The 5849-nt window shown below is 36.5% G+C and overlaps 1 long non-coding RNA gene across 1 annotated transcript; it reads left to right on the top strand.

The window, feature by feature from the left end:
- Positions 1–514: 514 nt before the first annotated feature.
- Positions 515–5420, top strand: LOC145522818 (uncharacterized). The gene is made up of 2 exons (XR_014066182.1): positions 515–1793; positions 4446–5420. It is a non-coding gene; the product is annotated as an uncharacterized LOC145522818 (long non-coding RNA).
- The last annotated feature ends 429 nt before the right edge of the window (positions 5421–5849 follow it).

The raw sequence follows: 5849 nt of genomic DNA, 5'->3' as shown, positions 1-5849 counted from the left end.
TGATCTTTCCTTTGGCCTACAATATGACTTGGTAAACATTAACTATATCAATGTTAAATTACTTGATTTTGCCAACTGCTCAATGTTTAAAAGAATACACTTTAGGGAAATATATAATGTAGAAAACTATGTTAAAAAGGGCAATGATATCTCTTCCTGTGGAAGGATTAAAAATGATCCGAAACATGGGTTCAGTCCTTGGGTCAGGAAGATCCCCTGGAGGAGAGAATGGGTACCCACTCCGGTATTCTTGCCTGGGGAATCCCATGGACAGAGGAACTTGGTAGAGTACAGTACATGGGGTCACAAGAGTCAGACAGGACTGAGCGACTAACACTTACACTTTTAGTTCATTTCAGTTGCTCAGCCATGTCCAACTGTTTGTGACCTCATGGACTGCAGCATTCCAGGCTTCCCTGTCCATCACCAACTCCTGGAACTTATTCAGACTCATGCCCATCAAGTCAGTGATGTCACCCAACCAACTCATCCTCTGTTGTCCCCTTTTACTCCTGCCTTCAATCTTTCCCACCAACAGGGTCTTTGCCAATGAGTCATTTCTTCACATCAGGTGGCCAAAGCATTGGAGCTTCAGCAACAGTCCTTACAATGAACTTTAGAATGGACTGGTTTGATCTTCTTGCAATCCTAGGGACTCTAAAGAGCCTTCTCCAACACCACACTTCAAAAGCATCAATTCTTCAGCACTCAGCTTTCTTTATGGTCCAACTCTCACATCCATACAGGACAACGGGAAAAACCATAACTTTGACTAGAGGGACCTTTGTCAGCAAAGTAATGTCTCTTCTTTTTAATATGCTGGCTAGATTGGTCATAGCTTTTCTTCCAAGGAGCAAGTGTTTTTTTTTAATTTCATGGTTGCAGTCACCATCTGCAGTGATTTTGGAGCCCAGGAAAATAATATCTCTCACTGTTTCCACTGTTTCCCCATCTATTTGCCATGAACTGATGGGACCGGATGCCATGATCTTCATTTTTTGAAAGTTGAGTTTTAAGCCACCTTTTTCACTCTCCTCTTTCACTTTCATCAAGAGACTCTTCAGTTCCTCTTTGCTTTCTGCCATACGGGTGGTGTCATCTGCATATCTGAGGTTATTGAAATTTCTCCTGGCAATCTTGGTTCCACCTTGAGTTTCATCCAGCCTGGCATTTCGCATGATGTACTCTGCATTTTAGTTAATAAGCAGTGTGACAATATACAGCCTTGATGTACTCCTTTCCCAATTTGGAACCAGTCCATTGTTCACTGTCAAAGATACATTAAATTCCTGATCTCTAGGATATTTGAATATGATCTTATATGGTAAAGGATGTGATTACATTAAAGATCTAGAGAGAAAGTGGGTATCTGGCATATCAGCATGTGTTCTAAATGCCATCATATGTGTCCTTACAAAAGAGAGCCAAAGAGAATTTTAGGAAAGCATCGGCAGCAATGTGACTAAGGTGGCAGGGACTGCAGTGATGCCACCGCAAGGCAAGGAAAGCTGGCAGCCACCACAAGCTGCAAGAGGCTAGAGATGGGTTCCCCCCCAGAAACTCTGCAGGGAAGGATACTGTGCAGACCTTGATTTTGGACTTCTATCCTCCAGAACTGTGAGAGAAAAAAATCTGTTGTGTTAAACAGTCAAGTTGTGTTTTAAACCAGTAAGTGGTAATTTGCCATGGCAACCACAAGAAACTAACAAACCGTCTTAAATGACATTGAGGTGGTGGCAGCTGATACATGTAATTGATGTATAAATGTAGAAGGATTAGAGGAGAATGAGAAGGTGAGAGAATGAAACTGAAATGGGATTTGGTACAATACTGTTGAACCTGGCTACAGAGTATATGAAATCTCCTTGAACTATCTGTACCATATCTGTACGTTTGATATAACGGAACTAATTTACCAAGATAAACTGGAAAGTCCCTGATATATATTATTTTTCTTCTATAAATCATGAAGTATAGATTTCTCTATGTATATATTTAAATCTCACATTTGTTTTCATTTAGCTTAGTGGTATTTATGAGCATTCTGTTATGATCCTCAAAGAAGGGACAATTTACAAAGAAAAATATATACATATATTTTTTCATGGAGACTAGTTACTTGCCTAAAGGGAGTAATTCGCTACCAGTGTCTCTCCCTTTTAAACTCTAAACTTCATGAGGTGATAAAAGGAAAACATTTTTTTTTTTTTTAACCTAACATGATTCCAGTCACAAGTTAGAACCCTATTATAAACTTAATTAACTAGGGAATATACAAATATATAACCAAATAAATAGTATACTTACTGCTTCCAGAGACATTGGTAGTTTTCCTGTCATATTACTACTAGGTAGAAATATATTCCTACTATATCATTTCATTTTCCCTTCATGTGTACATGTGCATTAATTTTTGTAAACTTTTATAACATTCACATCAAGATTTATATGAAGTGTCTCAGTAATAAGGCTCTATGGAAATACTGGTTTCTAGAACACAGATAACTATCCCAGGGTTCAATCATTTAACATAAAACAGGTAAAAGGACCAGGAATGAAGCATCAAGAAGCCCACCATTATCTTCGTGTGACTAAGGCAATCTTCTTAATCACAGTATCCATAATACTCCAGATGAATATTATAGGAGACATATTTTATTTATCTTAATAATACCTTAAATATTCTGATACACAATTTCAAGATGACAGAACTGACATTCAAAACAAGCTTAAGTATCACACTTTGTAACAAGCAGGTCATACGTGACGATGAGAATGCACTTTTTGTTTGCATTTACTGAAATGTTAGGCACTTACATAGTATTATTTCTGACTTCCAAACTAAATTATGTTCTCTATTTCCTCACCTGTAAAAGAGCTTAGAGTAGATACTTCCTCAAGTTCTCTTTTCACAAAAATTGGAATGAGGCTTACCGAAGGTCGAATAAATAGTAGAGAATGAAAGTTCCCAAAGCCCTTGATATAAATTTGTTTATTTAATTTTAAAGTTAGTTTTTATATACCATAGTTGTTTGAATTGTGCCTTTCCACCAATGAAAGTCCAAGTTTTAATTCCCATTACCTGTGAATGTGAACTTCTTTTTGAAAACTGTGTCTTAGCAGACATAATCAAAAACATCAAGAGGAGGTCACAATGAATTCGGGATGGGCCTGGGTCCAGTGACTGGTGTCCTTATAGTGGGAAGATACAAAGGGGAAGGTCCTGTGCTCTGAGGCAGGGATGGGAAAAATGAGTTTGTAAGCCAAGGAATGTGAAGTCATTGCCTATAGTGCCTGCAGATGCTATGGGAGAGGCAGGGAGCAGATTCTCCCCAGTCTCTAAAAGTAATCACTTCTTCTGACACCTTGATTTGAGATGTCTATACTCCATAACTGTAAAGGAGTATATTACTGTTGTTTAATGCCACTCAGTTTTTGGTATGTTATGGAAGATCTAGGAAATTAATATGTTTATGATAGAAAAAAATCATCTTCATTATGGGTTATTTTCATATATCACTGAGAATTTCCTTCATTGAACTTATCAGAGCAATATTTTATGCTGTCAATTATGCTGCTTTGTGGGAAAGATGAAATTAACTGATAAAATTTTGATTAAAGATTTATATTTGTGAAAAACATTAAATTAAAAGAATCAAATCATTAAGCACAGTTCTATAACATGTTTTGTAAAAATATGTTAATTTATTGGAAGGATGAACTGTATAATTCAAGGGTCTAGGTCACAGATTTATTCTTATAGTATTTTCAAAATAAATTTAAATATATTAGTCCATGTATTATTTATTTCTTTCCACATACGCAAAACAAGCATAGAACATTGATGGCAGGTTATAGTCAGCATGGGCTTCTTATGTAAATGGAGTCATCTGGGATTGTTAACTATCTCTATCTTGTCTGGACTCACATGTCTAGACACATCTAAGGATCAGCTGGTTTGCCACAATTTAGGCTAGCCTTGCCTGGGATTCCACATGCCACATGACCTCTAATATGTTACTTCTGTTGAGTTCTCAGGGCAATTGAAGAAGCATTAAAAGTAAAAAAAAAAAACAAAAAAAACCTCAAGGTGTCTTAAGGTCTAGGTTTAGAAAATGACATGCTGTCATTTATTCCTGTGTTACATTGGCCAACTAAGTTTTATAACCAAATCTTGAGTCAGAAGAAAGGGGAACTACAAGAAACAAAGCAAAGGGCTTGGATACAGGAAGGGGTGAAGAATTGTGACCTTTGCTACAATGTAATTTATCATGTGAAAACTTAAAGAGATAGGAATAGCAGACCATGTTACCTGTCTCCTGAGAAACATGTATGCAGGTTAAGAAACAACAGTTAGAACTTTATGTAGAACAACTGACTGGTTCAAAATTGGGAAAAGAGTAAGAAAATGCTATATATTATCACCCTGTTCATTTAACTTACAGGCAGAGTACATCAGGCGAAATGCCCGGGTGGATGAGTTACAAGCTGGAATCAAGATTGCCAGGAGAAATAACAACAACCTCAGATGTGCAGATGAAGTGAAAGTGAAGTTACTCAGTCGTGTCCGACTCTTTGCGACCCCATGGACTGTGGCCTACCAGGCTCCTCTGTCCATAGGATTTTCCAGGCAAGAGTACTGGAGTGGGTTCCATTTCCTTCACCAGGGGATCTTCCTGACGCAGGGATTGAACCCAGGTCTCCAGCATTGCAGACAGACGCTTTACCGTCTGAGCCACCAGGGAAGATCTCTGACAGAGAATAAGTCAGTTTAATTTCCTTTTTCCTTCCCCTTGGAGGTTATTTTTCTCAGAATTTAGAGCACATTGTTTTATCATCTTGAAACTTTAGTCTTTCTGTTGATAAACTCAATGTTATCATATTTACTGATCTTTTGCATGTAATGCTGCTCTGTTTTGGATTCTCTCTATAAAGGTTTGAGATCCTCCTTTACCATCTCTATTTTGAGGTTTCATAAAGACATACCTTGGTTTGTCCTTGAGAAATTTTCCTGAATTATTTGGTGATATTCCTCTATTTATTTTCACCAAAGGAGTTCAAGATTAAACTATTATTATGGTAGTGGACTTTGTGAACTAAATCATTGAATTTTTGGTTGTTTTATATTGTGTATCAAATTCTCTTTCTTTTAAAAACCATTTCTTTACTAGAAAATTTCTTTGTAATCCTATTGAATTTTTCTTTATTGAATTGTTATTTTAATTTCAGTGAGTTCTTTTTATCCTCTAAATATTTCTTTCATTTTCCTTTCATGGATGAAGTTATCTCCCTAACTTAAAAAAAAAAAAAAATGAGAATATTTTAAAAATTCAGGGACATAAAAACTTTGAGTTTATTTAAACATTTTTTTTACTGTTTTTCAAGTTGGAACGTTTATTAAAAAGTATTGTGAGTCCTGAGTGGCTAATCATATTTTTGAATGAGCCAACACTACACTGTAAGCATCTTTGGCATGCAAGGAATTGACCAGATAATTAGTCTCTGTGGAAATTAATTAGGCTGGACTTTGTCAATTGTTAGAAGGGAACTACAACTATAGTGGATATAAGCTTTATGCCTTTGGCTAGATTTGTACACCAGAGAGAAACCTTTCAATTTCTTCCCTTAGGAGAATATGCTTGCTTGCAATAACTCTGGAGTTTTATCTTAGAACTGTGTGGGAGAGCTAGGTTCCATTTGATGGGCAGAGGGAGTCTAATTGCATTTTCAACCTATCATCCCGTTTCCATATACTTTGATATGGCCACACTTCAAGGCACTCTCATTTTCTGAATATTTTTAGGACTTTTGGGGGATAAATATGAAGGTTATGTATAAGTTAATCTATA

Source organism: Giraffa tippelskirchi, chromosome 2 (assembly GCF_054371585.1).
Source record: "Giraffa tippelskirchi isolate mGirTip1 chromosome 2, T2T-mGirTip1v1.2.pri, whole genome shotgun sequence".
Classification (NCBI taxonomy): domain Eukaryota; kingdom Metazoa; phylum Chordata; class Mammalia; order Artiodactyla; family Giraffidae; genus Giraffa; species Giraffa tippelskirchi.
The sequence above is the reverse complement of the archived record's forward strand: the minus strand, read 5'-3'. Positions and strand labels throughout refer to the sequence as shown.